The 20,836-nt window shown below is 41.6% G+C and overlaps 1 protein-coding gene across 11 annotated transcripts in view; it reads left to right on the top strand.

Moving 5' to 3' along the window:
* The window catches only part of DAB1 (DAB adaptor protein 1), a 1,241,370-nt gene that overhangs the window by 1,029,519 nt on the left and 191,015 nt on the right, over positions 1–20,836 (top strand). The gene's annotated exons all lie outside the window — the stretch shown is intronic.

Raw genomic sequence — 20,836 nt, 5'->3', positions numbered from 1 at the left:
ATGGCGCGTGTCTGTAATCCCAGCTACTCGGGAGGCTGAGGCAGGAGAATTGCTTGAACCTGGGAGGCAGAGATTGCAGTGAGCTGAGACTGCCATTGCACTCTAGCAACAAGAATGAAACTCCGTCTTAAAAAAAAAAAAAAAAAAAAGAAGAAGAAGAAGAAGAAAGAAAGAAAACAAAAGTGAATGTGTTTGTCATTTAAGTGCCTGGGATGTGTCACACATCATGTACATGGCATAACACTCACACTCTTGTTTTACACATGAGATGAAAAAGGGGCTAAATCAGGGTTTAACTCCAGGTCTTTCTGACTTCAAAACGCCTGTGTCCTTTTCTGTTTCTACATATTGCCTCTTGATGAAGCCTCTTGCTTAGGACTCAGTTCTAGTTTATAGACACTGGCCAGCAAAAGAACCAAAAGGATCTGGATTTTAACATGTGGTTTCAGAAGCAAGAGAACAGTGTGAAACTCAGACCTAAGCTTCAACTCTGTTTTTGAGCAAAAGAAAGAGCCATGAACCCCAACTTGGCGTAAATGGCACCAATTTGTTCAGTAAGAAGAACAAATGGGAAGAGACAGGGAGGAGGCATGTGCATCCTGAGATTTTAACTTATTTATAAAAGGAAGGTAAAAATAAGCCCAGTGGTGTTAGGTCACTGCCTTTTTAAATAGAATCATAGACTTTCCACATTACAAATCTTAACCAATGAGGTAGTGGGGGCTAGGAATTTGTGGAGCTGGAAATAGAACCTAAATCTTTTGACTGCCAAGTGCAGCCCTGTCTGGTAGAGGGAGAGACCATCTCCTTTCATGCAGCAGGCTGTGGAGGGAGGTTCTCCTTACTAAGCATTCTTTCCTATCCCTCTCCCCCTTTTTCTCCCTGCTTCCCTCCTCTTCTCCTCCAAAGCCTTTCTAACAAGCTCTTAGTTCCCTAAATTACAGAACAAAGCCAGCTTCCTGCTAACCCCTTTGGAATTCAATTACAGACATATTCAAATGTGTTCCCTGCTCCAGCACCCTTAGCACTAAACAGCATATAAGCACTTTTGCAGGGCTTAATGCAAACTTGTTGAAAAATTACATTATTTTTCATTGACTTTAAATTGGACAAATGCTCATTGAAAAGAACAAAGTGAATTGGTATTGGAGAGAGCATTAAAAAGAGATAGAGAAAGAGAAGAGCCAATAAAAACATGTGGTTTCTAAATGTAGATCCACTAATTTCTCTCTGTGGCAGTCATTTGGTCTATACTGTTTGAATGCACTAGGAGACATTGTACATATTAATGAAAATAGGTTTGTTAAGCCCGTTTGCTAGAGATGCAAACCCTAGTAAAAAAACTTCAACTTTGAGATCCGACAGTCTCAGGTCTGCTACTTACTAGCTATGTGATCTTGAGCAAGGAATTTTGCCTCTTTTGAGCATCAGTTTTCTCATCTGTAAGACGAGAGAAATAATACTTAGCCGAGTGTGGTTGTTGTGAAAATTATATGAGATGATGTATTTATGCATCCTACCAAGTCTCTGACACATAGTAGTTGATGAATCACTCTTAGTTCTATTTTCAAGTAAGCAAAGCTGCTGATCTCATAGCCCACATTTTTATAAAAATGTACTTCCCTCCTTGGTAATCGTGATTCTGCTATCTTCTGTCTTCTTGGGACTCTGGTGGCGAGAACCTTTCTGACCCCTTCCTGCCTGCCCCATGGCTAAACTCAGAGAGTAGAGACTTCGCCTATTTGGTCCACTGCTCTAGACTCACTACCATGTGCTCAGTAAGTATTTGAGGTGCGTTTGTGAAAGAAAGAATGAATCAGCCAATTCCTGCTGGGGTAGGACTTTTGGGAAACCATATATCCCGAGATTTTTTGGCTTCCAAGACTCATAGGGACCCTGCCTCTCATTAGATTGGTCTCAGGAATTCTCTCCTTTGTGTTGGGTGCAGATGGGCCTCCCCTTTATGCCTTTGATAACAGGAATGCTGCAATAATAAGAGAACAAACAAAGGATGCCACTGCCTTCAGAGGAGAGCCCTTTTCACTGGAATTCCATTGACACTCTCAAATGGGTGAGCTTTAATTTCCCACAAAACAGCCTTATTTTCCAAAGGTGAGTGGCTCGTCTGAGAAATTGTTTCAATCATCTTTTAGCCCTGTGTTGAAAGTTCTTTAAAATTAATACTGCTATTGGTATTTCGATGGAGGTGGGTGTTGAAGAAGAATTGTCATTTTTCAAAGCCTTCTAGTCCTACTAGTGATCACAAAGAGCTAAAGAATACTTTAGTCAAAGTAAATGACAATAATAAATAGCACTTCAGCCGTAATCACAATTGCTAATTCACCTTATATTTGTTGTTTGCTTGTTATGTGAAATACTTTATGTACATTTTAATCTAATCAGGACAATTCCAACAAAGTCTTTATTGTGATTTCCACCACACATATAAGGAAACTGAGCCTCTGGGAAGCTGAAATGACATCCTTTAAGATCATGCTATTGAATACATGTGCAAATCAGGAATCAAAGCCAGGTGATGCCAAATCTAATCTTCCTTGATATTTCCGATCCAAACTGAGAGCTAACCTGATAGACCAGCTGATGTCAACTCTTAGAGTTTGTCTTGACCAGTCTTTTACCAGTCTTTTTTTTTTTTTTTTTTTTTTCCAATCTAGACCAGTGTTTTTATTTTGTGTTCTATGGAATCTTAGGTCTGTGGAGATGCCTTAGGGTCTGTGTAGGAGTGAGAGATTAGGGGAAAGCCTGAGTAACTGGTTACTATGACCCCCACTCCCATTTCAAAAGAACTGTGCTTTTATCTTTTTTAGATTTGGGGATTTTCAAGTTACCTAAATTGCAAAAGAAAATCAGCTACCAGATATGATTTCATGTGAAATAAAAAATCACCTGGCATTTTTTAAAGAACACTACTCTAGGCCAGGCGCAGTAGCTCACACCTGTAATCCCAGCACTTTGTGAAGCCGAGGTGGGCAGATCACTTGAGGTCAGGAGTTTGAGACCAGCCTGTCTACGTGAGGAAACCTCATCTCTACTAAAAATACAAAAATTAGCCAGACATGGTGGCAGGCGCCTGTAATCCCAGCTACACGGGAGGCTAAGGCAGGAGAATGTCTTGAACCCGGGAGGCAGAGGTTGAAGTACACCGAGATTGCGCCACTGCACTCCAGCCTGGGCAACATAGTAAGACTCTGTCTCAAACAAAACAAAACAAAACGAACAAAAAACACTACACTAAGAAGAGGTTGAGCCACATCAAAGAAGCCTTAGCTCCTTGTCTAGGCCAGTTGTCCAGAACCGATACAGTTTGCATAATGTTCTTCAAGCAAATAGACACCAAGAGACAGAACAGTTGAAAAACACACGGGTATCGGCTTGGGTTGGAATAGAGACAGTGCAGTCCAGTGCAGAGGTCACAAAAGGAATGAACGCTATCATCTGTAAATCACTCATGAACCTGTTCTCCACTGTCAAGCAGGGATGTTACAAGGACCCCCACTGGCCAATTTGTTCACGGTCAGTTTAGTTCAGAGCCTAATCCAGGTGGGCTTTCAGTTAGCTGTCCTTATCACACATGCCATTTTTGAGAGCAGCAGCATGGGTGGGCAGTGACATGGCAGCTAGTCTGTGGGCCACTGGTTCCCACTTACCAAAACACCCCCTACTTTCTGTCTTGGGCACTGAGTCCCTGCTCTGCTCATCCACTGTGTATTAAGCTCACACTTCACTTTCCTTGTCCCCAAGGAGCTTATGGTTCAGTAGGAAGAAATGAAAGTACAAGCAAAAACAAAGCTTAATGGAGAAGCTGAGGAAGCAGAGAGAAATGACAAGTGAGACGGAACTTGAAGGATTAATGGGTTTATCTAGTGGAGAAAGAATGAGGGATCTTTCTGTTAGATTGTCCAAAACTTGGAGGTGTGAAAAATTATGGGGCAATTATCCTGTATGGCTGTGGCTAAGAGAAATGGTGCTGTTTCTTGTGTTCCTGTGTCCCCACTGTTTGCTGTTACTCAATCATCTCTGCCTTATACCCCAATCTGCTGCTGCACATGTCATCTGCCTAACTCAGAATCCAATGAATAAATTTCAACTTAAACCCCCTTTCAGGAATTACTAACATGCATTTATCTGAAGTGACTGTCTGTTCTCCTTTGTTGTACTGGAAAATTTTGGTAAGCTAAAATTGTGCCTGTATGTTTATTACCAGAGAATGAATGAATCATAGAAGACATAGTTGTGAAGGTGGGATAAGTTCAGATACAGGAGCCTTGATTTTGGACTTCATCCTGAGAGCAACAGGACCACTCTGAACTTCCTAAAGAAGGGAAATTACATGATCCTATTTGTACAGAAAAAAGATAATTGGTACCAGTGTGATAACTTAATTACAGGTTTTCAGGGAGGTTGCAATGAAATAATGGATGGATGTGAAAATGCTTTTCTAAACTGTAAAGTGCTGATCCAAATGGAGGGTATAACTACTATATCTTAGTTTTTGAAGCCTACAGTTCAGAATTAGTATTTCAGCGAGTAAATCTTCCCACCTTAACAATTTCTAATTCTAATTCAGCTGGTAATTTAATGGTTAATTCCTCTTTCCGTTTTCTCTTGTTCCAGAGTGAATGCAGGTAAAGGGATCCTAGTTACAGACCTGGCCTCTCTTTGCATTTCAATGGGTTCCCAAGTGGAACTGCCAAATTCCAATGTGCTCTGAAAATGGGCAGGAGACCAACAAAATCTGTCCTCATCAAAAATTCAGAAAAGTAAAATTAAAAATGTAAGGCCGCACATTCAAAGGAATCCAGCGTGACCCCCTTGTATTTTTATGTATGCAAAATGTATTTTTTTGCACCTGCAAGCACAGTCTCTATAAGCCAACTATAGCCTCTCAATTGCCAAGGCTTTTTAAAAAAAAATCTGCCTTTCAAATTCATCCCAGAAACTCAGTACTGAAACAAGGATGAGGTAGACGGCTGCCTGCAACTATTTATAGGAATATTGGGGGAGATAATTGCTATCTTGTGATTTGTTCTGCAATACCTCTGCTTGGCAGAAATATGTATGCCGCACATCAGAAATTGAAGGGAATCCTTAAAGATGGTGAATTACTTGAACTTCTGATGATGGAAGCTTGAATACTTTCCTGTTCCTTTACCTATTTTTTAAATTACGTAGTCTGTGTAAGATGCTATAGAAATTGAAAATTCATGCATACATGCATGCATGCCTTTATTCATTCGTCCTTCATCTAAATTCTTGTAGGATTAAACCTGCTAGGTTTTAGGCTCTGTGCTAGGCTCTGGAGGGTCCACAGAACTGATCCCCGTTCTCCTAGATCTTCTAGTTGAATATGAAAGACATCCAGCTAATGATTATTCAAATAATTAATTACAATTATAAGAGCTTTGGGAGAAAATACTATGTTCCACCAGAACGGAAGCTTCATGAGGGCAGGGTTTTTGTCTGTTTTGTTCATGCCGAATCCACAGTTGTTAGAACAATCTTGGCCTGTGTTTTTGCATGAATTTTGAAATGTAGGGCACACATCAGATGGTAGATAGGGCCCTCACATAATTGATGAAGTCTAGAAAAGTGGACTTTCCCAGGGAAGTGATATTTAAGCTGAGACTAGGAATAAATTGGTTAAGGGTGGGCATGGTAAGTGGTAGGGATAAAGAAACTGTGCACTTCAGACACCAAGAGAAGGCTGGAGTGCTGAAGAAGTGCGCCCTGGGTCTTAAAGGACTGGTTCCTGGGAAGGATTTGGATGTTGATGGATGCCTTCATTCAATAAAGACTGTAGACACCACTTAAGTTTCAGGAGAACATGGTAGTGCAGGGGTTTTTTTCCTATTATACCAATGAATGAATGAATGCTTGCTTACTGCCTACCGTGTGCCAGGAAGAAAGAGGGTGTCATTGATAAAGCCACAAAAACCCTGTACAGGGTGGTCTCATTTAGTGGCTTTGCAGAAGCAGCAGTGGTTCCCGAAGACCCAGACCTTGCTCTCACTTAGCTGTGTGGCCCTGAGAGAGTCACCTAAGCTCTCTGAATTAAATGTATGTAATGCATCAAGCACAGTGGTTATCTCACAGTGAATGCTACCTCAGTTCTCTCATCTGCATTTATTCCTTCAACAAACATTTGCTTGCCTAGTAGATACCTGGCTCTAGGCTAAGTAATAAGGACCCTGTAATGAATTAAGATGCTAAGAAAAACTACTTACCTCATCTCCTCGCTTCAGGTAGCTCCTTTTAATCATCAAGTAAGAATTTTGCATGAAAATGTTTTTTAAATTGGAAAGTACTTTATTAACATGAGTTGTTTTTAACTCCATAAACTTGCCAATTTATTGATCCTCATCTTCAAGCATTTACTTGCAAAATTCCAAGTGAAATCACTGTGGGGCTGGTCAAATACAACTATAAAAATTTTAGTAGCACTTATTTTCATTCTTATTATTACGTTCCAGGCACTGTCCTGAGGGCTTTACATACATTAACTCTTTTAGACCTCACCATACCCCGATGAGGAAACTGACACCCAGAAAGATTAAAACAATCGCCCCGAGTCATAGAGTGGGAAGCAGCAGATTCAGATTTGAACCCTGGCTCTCTGTCTCCACACTACATGCTTGTAACCCCTATATTACATAACACATAGCACCAAGACTGGATTTTTGTTTCTTTGTGAGCTTAATCATTGCTTACTACCCTACTTTCCCTCCCACAGACTAAATTGCATGTTTCTTGCAAGAGAATTGAGACCATGTTGATTTTACCCACCATGACTGGAATAGCACATGGCACATAATATGTGCTCAGTAAATCAATGTTGAGTGAATGTATTCCGGCAGCTTAAGGACACTAATAGATGCAACCAGACTGTCTTCAGGCTAAAGGGCAACAGAACCATATATCTGAAAAGGCTTAAGATGGTAAGGGAGAGACAGGAGTATAGTCACCAGTAATTTCAGACCAGCGAGGGGACAGTATATAGAAAGAGGTAAAGTTCCCTGCCTAAGTTCACTCTGATGATCTAGTTTGAAATAAGGACTTGATTAAATGGAATATTGGTTTGCATCACATAGTTCTCTGAGGCCATGGCGTTGATAGTGATCGTCTTTGAGGGACTGGGATCACTTAGTCCTATACTCATGTACTGCAGCTTGTACAGCTTGGACTCATGTGGCCTTTCCATAGGCTGGACTTCTTAGGACTGCTTGGTACCAGGCTGGATACTTTTCATGTGCATTTATGTTACTTATTCCTTAAAACCATCCTGTTAAGTCCTGATCACTCTCCTTATTTAACAGCCGAGGAAACTTGGACTCAGAGAGGTGAGAATGATTGACTCAAGGTCACAGAGTTGGTCATGGGGTTGCAGTTGGGTCTCGGACTTCTGACTTCAACTCCCATCATCTTCACTTTTCACACTGCTGAATCTTTGGTGGCAACAGTTTTATTCCCCAAGCATCTTCATTGCCCTGTAGACGATCCGTGATTTCCCTGTAGTCAGAATTGTTCTTGTACCAGAAGACTTAGAAGAAATGACCCATGTATAGCCCGCGGTCCTCTTCCTTACTCACGGTTGTCATGCCTATGGTTACATTTCCCCCAGTGTGATAGTTTTCCATCAGAAGACAAGCCAGCTGCCACCTCCCAACAAGCCCTTTAAGTAAAGGTGACAAAGCACTGCTTCTCTCCAGGTGTTTGCACCTCTCTCTGGGACAGGCCCTAGGTGGCCTGTGCCTCTGGGAGAGGCAGTCCTGCTGCGCTTGCTGAAGTCCCTGTGTGGGTTTTTTAAGGTGTCTACTAATTGATCTTCCTTTTAAAAATAAATTATTAATTAGAAATTCTACTTTAATAAGAGAAGGTATTAAAAGCTGCAGGAGCCCTATTCTTTTAATTCAGTTTCCGAGTGGACTCCTTAACAAGGTAACAAAGACACTCACCAGAGCCTTCAGTGTGTGGGGTGGATGTGGACTCACATGCTGTGATGTGAGTCTTTTCCCTTCCCCCAGCCTCAGGTTCTTGTTGGAAAAATTTTAGTCTCTCCTCTATGCAGTTCCCAGAGATTTTTTCTTTAAAAACATGTTCATAAGACCAGTGCCCTGGGGGTGCCCATGGTGCATACCTCTGATTGCAAGCCGCTGACCTTCACAGGCAAGACCTTGACCTTGGGATCTAGGCCTCAACTTATGCTCTTGTCCTATTCCACACTCGACACACTCAGTGCCCCACACTTCCTTCCATTTTCCTAATGTGCTATGCTTTTTCACCTACCGTGTCCTCTTCCTGTCTTGTCTTTCCTTTTTCTCTCCTTTGAAACACCTGATCACCTCATCTACTCCTCCAGAGTCCAGCTTACATGTCACTTCCTCTGGAATCCTTTTTTTACTCTCCCAGGAGAAATTGATGCCTCTCTGTGTGTGTGTGTGTGTGTGTGTGTGTGTGTGTGAGAGAGAGAGAGAGAGAGAAAGAGAGAGACAGAGAGAATGCAGGGAGGGAGGGAGGGAGGGAGGAAGAGAGAAAGTTAAGCCAGAATATGGATGGAGGGGGACATTCCATCTAGAGAGAACAGCAAATGCAAAGGGGAAAGATTTGATGATTGAGGGATTGAGAGAAGGCCAATGTTCTTGGAATATAGTGAGAGTGGTGAGCGATGAGTCTCTAGACTTAGGGCCCTGCGGCTGGGAGCAGGGGGATGCCCAGCATTCTGACTTTTATTCTAAATATTGGAGGAAGATTTTGAGAGGCTTCATTATGTTCTATTTAATTCTCCTGCTCTAGGACTGTGTTTCTCTTCCCCGCTACACTGTGAATTCCTTGACGGCAGCACCATTCCTTTAAGTCTGCATGCCTTGCTCTGTCACAGGGTGGGTGATTTCTAAATGTACAGTGCATAGACACTAGGAAAGGAGGGAGGGAGATGTTAATGAGTTGGTTTTATTTTCAAACCCAAGCCTGCTAGAAGTTGCTTATAACCCTTCTCATTTTTTCCAGCTCATATTTTAATATCCTTCCACCTTATTGGAGGTTTAGCAGAGTTTATGGAAGAAGCATATTTTCATATATTGTAGTTTATGTTTATTATATGTATATATTCTCATTATTTTATGTGCAAAGAATGTTTCTTATGTGGTACTCTTTAGGGAGATAATATGCAAAGAGATCTTCTATTTCATTTTTACTAACACCACTGCAGTTTGCTAAATCATCACCATCAAACCATACTTTAATTTAATCTACTTTATTGCCTTCCAAAGCATTTCCTATGAGCAAGATTACATTCCCTGGGTTTTAAAAATAACTGACTCTAAAACATGCAAGTGAAATTAAACAAATGTTTTGTCTTCTTCAGCCTTTTTTGTGTCTTTGTGTCTGTCTGTCATGTGTGAATAATGGAACTTACTGACTTGGGGTGAGGAGAAGACGAACATATTCAAAGGGTACGTAAAACCACGTGCTCTCCTCAGTAGTCCTTGCATTTGGAATTAGATGAATCCGGCACTAAAATCTAGCTCTACTGCTATTTAACTGTGAGACCTTGGGCAAATTACTTAGTATTTCAAAGCTTCAGTTTCTTCATTTGTAGTATGAGAATAATTGTACCTAGTTCATGTTGTGGCTTTAATTTCAGTTTTTAAAAAGAAAATATATAAAGTGCCTCACACAGTTCTAGTACGTAGCAGGAGCTAAAGAAACCATAGCTGTTGTTAATAGTTAAAATGTTGCATTTCATCATGTGGTTTTGGTCAAGTTATTGAACTTTCCTTTTCTCTATTTTTTTTTTTTTTTTGAGATGAAGTCTCTGTTATCTAGACTGGAGTGCAGTGGTGCTCTTTTACCTCACTGCAACCTCTACTTCCTGGGTTCAAGCAATTCTCGTGCCTCAACCACCCAAGTAGCTGGGATTACAGACACATGCCACCATGCCTGGCTGATTTTGTTTTTTAGTAGAGATGAGGTTTCACCATGTTGGCCAGTCTGGTCCTGACCTCAAGTGATCTGCCTGCCTCAGCCTCCCAAAGTGCTGGGATTACAGACATTAGCCACCACACCTGGCCAAGTTATCGAACTTTCTGTGCCTCTATATCCTCATCTCTAAAGTGGGGATTTTGATGGCAGTCTGCCTAATAGGTTTGCTGTGTGGATCAAATAGACCCACAAAGCGCTTAGGAAGTACCTGACATATGGTAAATCTTCCGGAAACATTGACCTCTATTATGACTAATCTCAGTTATTATCATGTATTGTTGTCCCTTGCTTTCAAACGCCAATTAAAAGTGAATTTTCGAACTACATAGGCTAAGTTTTGAATTGCACAAGCAAAAAGGACTGTATTGGCATCACTGATTCTTCACTTATTGTGATATACCTGCAAGTGAGAAATATTTTTAATTTCTGATTTATGTTAACAATTGACTTTGTTGTGGCAACTGTAATATTCTGGAGTCTCCATTGCCGCTTAGTGTGGTTGACCCCTTTGAAAGGTGCCCAGTGACTCAAGTGACAAAAATTACCTTAATTAAACAGAATTGCCTACACCCATGTTGGGCTAAGACCAAGAATTATTAAAGCCCTTTCTTTAACCAAAGAGTCTCCTTACTATGCGGTCCAGGACTTCAATAAATGGTCAAATCATGTTTGCTAATCTTCCTGGTTTGCCAAGAGCCCACCTGCCTCCCACACTCACTGCCAGGTCATCTCCCGCTACATGATGGACAAGGAAAGAAAAGAGAGATTTGCCAAGAAAGTGCCTTGGCAGCCTCCTGTCCAGCTCTAGGTATTATATTATGGTGAGGATGGCTACACTGAACTAACGTAGATAAAACTGGCTCCACCTTCAACAGAGAGTACTTGCTCATGTGCCAGAAATCCTTTCTTAAAAACAGCTTTATGGAGGTAAAATTGATATGCAATGAATTATGCATATTTAAAGTCTACATTTTGAGACATCTTAACTCAAATGTATGTGTATACCTATCAAACCATTACCACAATCACAGTTACAAAACATCCATCACTTCCAAAACATTCCTTGGCCCTTCTTCATCCCGCCCTCCCTCCCCTTCCTTTTACTCCCCATCCCTATCCCATCCTCACAACACTGACTGCTTTCTGTTGCTTTACATGTTTTCATTCTCCACAGTTTATCTATAAATTCATACGTGTACTATTTTTTTGTCTGGCTTATTTGAGTTTGCGTAATTATCTTTTTAAGGAAAATTTGAAGTCACACTGCCTACCTACAAAGCTGGGCACTTAACTACTTCTAGTAATAGCCACCAATTGTCGAGTTGGTGAGCTACTTATAGGGATTCCATGCATGCATCTCTTTAAATTTGCACAACAATTCTCTTCTTTAATGCCGTTTCATGGCCCAGGAAACTGAAGCTGAGGCATAGTGGCCCAAAGTCACACAATTAGGAGATACTCTAATGAAGGCTGGTCTGACTTAAAGCATGTGTTCTTCCCACCTGGCTAGTGTCTGCAAGCAATTCAGGATCCAGTTAGGAGCCTGACTGATTTTAGAGAGAACTGGGTTCAGCCCAGTAATGAGCAGCACCTCAGTAATGAGAGCTTGCACAAGCTACTTAACTGTTTTCCAGCTTAGCTTTCCTCACTGTAAGATGGGAATATGATGGGAAAAGGCCAGCATATTCTTAAAATAAATAAGAGAGTGCATTTAAGTGCTCAGCCTTGTACATCTGAAGTATTCCATGAAAGTTATGTATCTTTATTGTTAAAGTACTTTGGTTCCTCAGTAAATATATGTTAAGTGAAGGCAGAAAATGTCCTCTTTAGTATTGAACAGACTCCCTGTGTTAAGGAGGGTGAAAGCAACAGAAAGAGGACAAGAAGTCATGTTGAACCTTATATTGCTGTTTTAACCCAGCAGATCATTGCCTGACTTCTACTAGATTCCATGAATGTTTGATGAATATGTGATGGATGGATGAAAGAATAAGAGTGCTGTGTCAACAGTAGCACCAGCATGATTCAGAGAGATAGGGAAGCCCAAATCAGGCAAGAGTATATTGTGCCTACACATCCTACTGAAGGCAGAACTTGGAAACTCATTTTCCATTCATTAATCATTTTCTGTTCATTACCCTAAGACCCAAGACCCAAAGTTATTACACTTTCCGCTATTACTAATTAGCATATATAAAATGGGCACGTGCATGAGAATGAGCCTCTTGTCCCTCCATCTGTCTGTAAGCAAAGCCTCAGGATGCTGTGTTGGTTGCATTCTCATGTCTGATTGCTGTGCCCAGCAATGGCTGTGGCTGTGTTCCATGGTTTCCTAAGGACTGATTGGAGATGCGCTTTGAGGACTGACTGGATATGTGCTTCTCCATGCCTCCCATGGAGCGAGGTTGTCTGCTCGGCACACAACTGTCACTAGCACTCAGGCTAGCGGGTTTCAGATGGTAGGAGAATTTTAATTTGTCACTGAGAGTTGGGGATGTGCAAAGGGGGCTAGCTGAGTGAAAGAATTTTATACACCTCAGGTGTTAATGGATTTTCTTTCTTAACCAAGACTCAGAAAGGGAAAGGACTTTTCCACGTGATATAGCATGTTAGAGGAAGAACTATATCTGGCCCACTTGTTGTGGAACTGCTCTTTTCTTTTGCAGCAATCATCAAACTCTTTTCTTTTATCGCTGTCTTTGAAGCATCGGGAAAAGCATCTAATAATAAAGTATGTAGGACTTATTGAGTGCTTACCACATGCCAAGGGCTGTTCTCAGCACCTTACATGAAATCACTCAGGCCTCACTAAACAGGAGCATCCATTAAAAAGACAGGCAGACTTGTCCCAAACTCGGGTGCGTGGCCAGCTCTGAGAAGCATTTCAACATTTGTTGGCAGACAATTGCAAAAGGAAGATAAAAGAAAAAATCACAATAGAAAGCAGCCTCAATGGTCAGTTACTCTGGGTCGGGGGTTCAGCAATCTCTTCCTTAACAGGCCCTCCAGATGATTCTAATGCACACTCAAGTTTGAGAACCACTGCTCTAAAGTGGCCCTGCTCCTGTTCCCAGATATTGAGCTAGGACAGATACTGATTTGAACACTGTGTCTCAGGCGCCCAGCACTGCCCCGTAACACCAGATTCTGTTCAGTCCTTCCTAGCACAGGGTAACCCTGTGAACTGAGAATCACTATTATACCCATTTTGCAGATAAGGAAATGGAGGCATAGACAGGTTAAGTAACTTGGCTAAGGCCATATCACGAATAACTGCTGGATCCAGGATTTGACCAGAGTCTGGCTTAAGTGACCACATTCTTACACTGCACTGTGGTGTTTCTCGTTCTAATGGAATTTATTCGTGAAAATTTCATTAATTACCTAATTAGTGAAAAGTGGAAATTTGGAAATATTTCTAAGAACCAATAGAAAAAGTTGATTGGTGCTTTAAAAAATACATATGCTATGGATAGAAGACATTATGTAAGTGAAATAAGCCAGGCAGAAAAAGACCAGTGCCGTATGATTCCACTGATATGCGGGATCTAAAGAAGTCAAACTCACAGAGGCAGAGAGCAGAGTGGTGGTTACCAGGGACTGGGGGTGGTGTGGAGAGAGTTGGGGAGATGTTGGTCAGAGGGCACAGAATTCCAGTTAGGCAGGAGGAAGCAGTTCAGGACTTCTCTTTTGTAACATGGTGACTACGGTTCATAACACTGTGTTCTTGGAAATTGCTAAGAGTAGAGTTTAAGTGTTCTCTCCACATGCACAAAAAGATAAATACGTGAGGTAATGCTTATGTTGCTTAGCTTGATTTAGCCATTCCACAATGTATACATATTTCAAAACATCATGTTGTACATTGTGAATATATATAACTTTGATCTGTCAATTAAAATGATTTTAAAAAATTAAAAAAGAAACGTTCTCGAATTAGATTGCAATGATGGTTGTACAACCTTATGAGTATACTAAGAAACACTGAATTGTACACTTTAAAATGGTAAATTTCATGATATGTGATTTAAAACCTCAATTTTAAAAAAATACACATGATAATGAAATTCTGTGATTTTTATTAAGGGAGGTCTGACCTGCCTACCTGGATGTCATCGGTGTTGCTGTGCCTCTTGCTGGAGGAGGATAGGAAGGTACCCAGTGAGAGGCTGCCATGGTGCGGGTAGAGAATACAGAAGGGAGATTGCAGTACTATAGTATGAAAGAAACATGGTCAAATCAGAGTAAGGATGTTGCTGATGGTGATGGTGATGGTGATGGTTATGGTAACAGCAGTTCACCCTTGATTGAACCCTTACAGTGCTCCTTTCACTGTTCTTAATGCTTTCCTTGTGTTAACTCAATTAATCCACTTTCGTGGATGAGTAACCTGAGGCCCAGGAAGGGTGAGTCATTTACCCAAAGGCATACATCTAGTAAGTGGAAGGGCTGGGATCTGAAACCTCATATATAGATGCAGTGTTCATATATTAGCCCCAACACTCTTTTTTTTTTCTTTTGATATGGAGTCTCACTCACTCTGTCACCCAGGCCAGAGTGTAGTGCTGCTATCTCACCTCACTGCAGCTTCTGCTTTGTGGGTTCAAGCGATTCTCTTGCCTCAGCCTCCCAAGTAGCCAGGACTACAGGTGTCCACCACCATGCCTGGCTATTTTTTGTATTGTTAGTAGAGACAGAGTTTTACCATGTTGGCCAGGCTGGTCTCGAACTCCTGACCTCAAGTGATCTGCCAGCCTTGGCCTCCCAAATTGCTGGTATTAAGTCATGAGCCACCATGCCCAGCCTTAGCCACAAGCCTTTTAACCACTGTGCTGCTTGTGTGACCCTAAGATCAGCGATTCTATTTGTGGTATTAGCTCAGGCCATGCTGTTGTTATTACAGTATGGCCCTCCGTTCAATTTCACATCCATCCTATTCTTATCTTCCTCAACCCTGGGAGATGAGTAGGGGTAGGTATTATCATCTACATACTGTGATTAGGATTTCGGGACTCAGTGACCCAGGAAGAGTGAGTCACTACCCCATGAGGATCAAAAGTCTGTCTCCCTACTCCATACCAGTCAGTGATCCAGGCACCATGGTATATGATAAGCTTTTCCAGGTGTGCTCCCACGTTTTGATCAAGATGGAAAATTAATTTTCTACCCTGAGGCACCACTGTTATGGAGGTGTCTGTGGCACAGAACTTTGAGTATAGCCCGTTGAAGAATGAGTTGTAGAACACTGTTAAACTTTCTGTTTGCAAGGAGGGAAAGGGGAGGGGGGATATAGTTGAGCCATCAACAGAGGAGGAGGACATGGTCTTGGAGCTTTGCCTCGACAGAATCTAAGAGGCCATAGTCACGGTGGTCCTCAAGAAATGAGACAGTGGTAAAGGGAAGGCTGGTGATCAGCAACACCTAAGATAGACTGTGTTTGGTGTAATTATTGCTGATTTGTTTTGAGTGTTTAAGTCCATTGATATATCCCCCACAAATTCTACCATCTGAAAATGTGTTACACGCACCCTACTGTGAGATCTCTCAGGTGTGGGCATCTCCGTATCTTAGAGGAAGAACCCTTGGCCAGGAGGATAATAACTTGACAAAATACAAATTACAAAGTAGAGAAGCCATGATGAAGTCCCTAATGAAGAACACCTATTTCCAAGTTCCTTTCTCATTAGCCTGTATTTACCATCACTCATGATTCACACTACTTTTTATTGTTACGGCAGCAAACAACTCACCAAATATATACATGTGCACCATTTCACTTTATGCTGTCATGAATCCTGTGAGGCAGTATAGCTGACATTAATAGCTGGGTGTTTTAGGTAAAGAGACTAAACTTCAGGTAAGTTATGGGACTTTACCTCTGGCGAATAAGTACTTATCTATGGACTTGAAATCTCATCTTTAGATCAGAAGTCCTTTGTACCAAAATCACTTGTAAGTCTGAAGTATTCCTAAATCTGCACTTTAGATGATTAAGTCATTGGAGCCCCTCGGTCAGCAATGCAGCACATCACCCGTTGAGAACCCCAGCAGAATCCAGCTCTGAGTGCATGGAGTTGCCTCTCCGTACTGCCTTGGGGATGATCTCTGAGTGGTGGTGGCGGGATGGGGGATGCTGCATTCCTCTGTGCATTTCATCTTAGATGTCTTTGATGTGGGCAATAAAGACATGTGGAAGTGGTTGACTTGTGCATACTGGGGAAAGGATGTGAATAGCCATTTTCCTGAAGACAGAGTAGACTCTGGAGCCAGCGGGTCTTCCTGAGATTCACCTGAACAGGCTGGAGCTTTTTCTTGAGAAGAAGAAGGGTGGTCTTAAAGTCTTGAAAACCTGGATTCTGATCTTGGCTCTATCCCTCCCTGGCTATGTTCATCTTGACCAGGTCACTTCACCTTTCTGGACCTTAGTTTCCTCATATACAGAATGGGGTTTATAAAGCCTGCTTTCGCTTTTATTAGGAGGATTGAATGAGACCACCCTTATAACGTGGCAACACTTGGCATACATTGGTTACAGCTGATGCTGGCTTCTTCCCTACTTGCCTTTCCTGTGAACCCTCTTTTCTAAGGCAGCGTTCTCAAAGTATGGTCCTCGGACCAGCAGAACAGCCTTACCTGGAAACTGATTAGAAACTCAAATTCTGAAGTCCTCACCCCACACCTACTGAATCAAGAACTCTGGGGATGGGGTTCATCAATCTCTTCCTTAACAAGCCCTCCACGTGATTCTAATGCATACTCAAGTTTGAGAACCACTGCTCTAAAGTAACATCCCTTTGGGCCCTACTGTTGTTCCCAGATATTGAGCTGGGGCAAACATTGATTTGAACACTGTGCCTCAGGAGCCCAGCACTGCCCCATAACACCAAACTCTGTTCAGCCCTGGCATCAGCTGCCGTACACTCCCAGGTATTCTGCAGGAGCTCTTGGGCCATGACAGACCATTATGGTTGTTTTCTGTTGTGTGTTTTTTTCCTTCCTTTTGCAATTGTCTGCCAACAAATGTTGGCTTCTCAGAGCTGGCCATGTACCCGAGTTTGGGGCAAGCCTGCCTGTCTTTTTAATGGATGCGCCTAGTTACCTCCTTGGAAAGCCTGTGACCATCCATCCTGTCCTTTCTCCAGATGGTTGGTCCATAGGCCTAACCATCACCAGTAACAATGTGCTGGCAACTCTGTATCTCTCGGCTTGACATTGTGACCTGCCTGCCCTTTTACTGTCAGAGATGACAGGGGGCTCAGGAAAGCAGGTGGCAAGGGCTTGGGATAATCTATTAGGGTTAGTGATTCCTGCAAAACCATTTGCTCCAGACAAGAAATTTCCTACAAATAACTCTCTGTCTCAACAAGCCAGGGTCTGTTATCCACTAATTATTTTTGGATTAGGGAGGGCTAACAGGACTTGGCCTTGGAAGGTCAGAATAATTTAAGTAGATAACTAGGTTGCTACCTTCCCTGGGGGGAAGAAGGATCTCTAATACCAAGGTTTCCGCAACTTTGATTGAAAGGAAACCATGTGCTTTGGTTTCTCTGATAAATGTTGATAAAAGACTACACTGATATAATTTTCCAAATGTCAGCTATTTTATCTTGCAGTAAAACCACTTGGATGGGGCTCCTGTAACATCAGCCATTAAGTTCTTATGGTGGAAAGTCAGATTGCAAGGGGTAGGAAAAGAGGAAAGAAGAGGAAAGAGAAGGAGGTTATTTTGATCATGGAGACAAAAGGTAGCAAGGGTGTTGGCTAAGGCAATGTCAAGTGGAGTCCAACAGGCCTGAATTGGAATTTCTACTCCCTCCCCTCACCTCTCCTCCAAGCTCTGAGACCTTAAGCAAGTGACTGAACATTTTTGAGACTCTGTTGCTGATTTCTCAACTGCGGAAAAATAACTCTGCCTATAGCATCATTATAAAGATTAAGTGAGAAGAATTTTTAAGATGATCTATTTTAGTAAAGCGCCTGGTACACAGTAAAGATGCAATAAATGTTAGCTCTAACTACTGAAGTAGTGTAGTGAGTTAATGTGGAAAGCGTAGCAAAGAATCAAGTCAGAACCAAGACCCAGGTTTCTTTCTCGAGTCACTGACTGATGGAACAGTTTTTGGTAATGAAAAAAACAAAATGGAAGAAAACCTCAAGACCAGAAAGTGGCAAAGAGGAGCGGTGTAGATTTGCTGGGAAAGCGTTGGGACTTCGACTATTTTTCTGAAGATCATAGATACATACACCGCATCATCTTTGATGACAATAGCAGATAAATGAGATGTGAGAATATCCTAGTGACAGCTTTTGTTTTCTCTGGGTCTTGATGAAACACTCTGAAGTTAGCTGAGAGCCAAATTCTGGTCTTGCTTATTTTCATTAGGTCTCACTTTATTTTCTCAGAATACTTTATTCCCCCCATTGCACCATTTAATTTTTTTTCCTGCCTTTTTCTGTCGATCATACACATTGAACCACTATCATATGTCATGATGACTCAAGATGAAAATTTCCAATTCCAAGTAGAAATCGTCAATTCATTTAAGTGGATAGGTGATCTAAATTAATTGTGAGGTGAATTATCAATGGGACGACTTGCCTGGAGAAGCCTCAGCACTCTGATCAGGCACAGTGCAGGGGCATCCTTCAGAAAGGCCTTGGTAGAAACTGTTTCATTAATCAGTGACTCGAGAAAGAAACCTGGGCCCTTGTCCTAGACTTTATTCTTTGCTTTGCCTGCCATATTAACTCACTACACTACTTCAATAGTTAGAGCTAACATTTGTTGCATCTTTCCTATGTTCAAGGCACTTTACTAGTGCCTGCGTGCATGAGCAGTGGGGAGGGGATTGCTGCATCAAAAGAGGACCTCTCTCTCCTTCTGGGGTGTCTGTCTGTCTCTCTCCCGTCCTCCCTCCTTGCGGGGTCTCTCCTTGTGGGTCTTTGTTGGGGGGTATCTCTCTTTTTGTGGGAGTCTCTCTCTCAGTGATTCAATCAGTGCTGAGACAGACTGGGATTAGCTGAGTGATTGAGATCTTCTTACCTGCATACAAAATACTTTAAGTAGAATCCCAGCTTTACGATTTGTGAGACAAGTCATTGTTGGCAAGTTTCTTAACTTCTTTTTAGCCCTAGTATTAAAGTGTAGATAAGAACATTTATATAAAAGTGTCTTGTATTTTCAAATTCTCACCTTAGAAATGTTGAAGAACAAGAGAGTAAATGCCCGACGACTTTGTCAGCCGCGAGAGAGGTGCAGTGTCAGAGCAGTAGCCACCTGCCCCAGATTTTCAGGCAGTTCTGTATTCAGTTACCTATTCCAGGAGCCCACAGCACATTTACATCTTTGGTATCTACACTTTCCAGAATCATATGCAAATTGCTGTGTAGACTGTGGTACTTTATAGTAAGATACTGTGCTTTTTAATACTGTACCTTGTTACATAGATGATGTGAGGAGATTTATAAAGATGTCTACGTTATAAGAAATGTTAGATAACTCAGATAGAAGCGAGGAAATAGGTAATAGACAAAATCATGCAATAAGATCCTATTGGTTGTTTGGTGTGAGTTATAGATTTGGATCTGAGCTTCCTAGTGGTCGAAAGAAAAAAAGACAACAACACATTTTTAAGATTCAAAGTGTCTATGAAAAACAAATTGGCCTAGGAAATCACAGAAGGTGTGTACTTCATTTGAAGTATGTGTGTGTTTTATAATTTTACGTGCAATATGAAGTTTTAATACTACTTTAAAAAGCAGAAACTTTACCTCCTGGTGTCTTTTAGATCCCATCTTTTTGGGGGTGACAATAGCCATCAAAAATTGACAGTCCTATACAAAATAGAAAGGATTTAGCCTTGAGCTGAGCTTCTAGGAATTTTCAAGACCTCCCCAATTGCCAGTCTGTTATTCAATTACAGAGCATAATTATTCCTTCAGAAATTGACACAGAATAGTTAATTTCCCAGCAACGCATCCTAACACTCCAGGCAAGCCATCACTTGGAATACAAAGTGTCTTATTCTGCTAATGAAACTTTGCTAATTATAAAATTCTTGAAGTGGGTACTGGAAGAAAAATGTTTTGCACACTTTACAAATAATATGCCTCTGTGGGATGAATGCTGACGCGTGCATTTCAGGTTTTGGCTTATTTGGATATTCATAAGAGTCCCTCTTTGCTGATTATGTCAGCACAACCTCTTTATTGAATTATGGATTGGGTATTTAATCAAGGCCTGTGCCTTATTATTAGCCATGTAACATTCCATTGTTTCAGTGGAAAATGGAACGTGTAAAACCTGATTCACATGAAGATCCATTGGCCCACTAATAAATAATGTTTTACAGCACACTCTGCTTTTATATCCCTATAATCCTTATCTGCCAGAGAAGTGAGAATAAATAAGCACACGTCACGCTGATCTATTGGGGACGGTGCTTCTGTCAAAGTGGTGGAGAGCTGGACACGACGTGGGTTTTCATGAGTTGGTTTTTCCCGTATTAATCCTGGACTTGAGAGCTGGGGCTGTTTTTGGAGAAACACAGATATATGTTGGAGAGAATTTATATTCTAATGTAATCCGTCAGTAAAGAGGTTTGATTTAGTTAGTAATTGTAACCACTTGGTTGTACCCTAAACTTACATAGAACACTTAATAAACCATTACCTGGGCCCGACCTGCAGGGACATTGATTCACCTGGTCTGAGTGGCCCCAGGTGGTATTGACATGCAGGCAAGACTGAGGATCACTCATCTCTGCCCTCAGGAGACCAAACAGTTAATGGGCAGTGATTTCGTGGCTGTGAGCTGTGAGTCCCAACTCCACAGGAG

This window comes from Papio anubis, chromosome 1, assembly GCF_008728515.1.
Source record: "Papio anubis isolate 15944 chromosome 1, Panubis1.0, whole genome shotgun sequence".
Lineage (NCBI taxonomy): Eukaryota > Metazoa > Chordata > Mammalia > Primates > Cercopithecidae > Papio > Papio anubis.
This window is presented reverse-complemented; position numbering and strand designations above follow the sequence as displayed.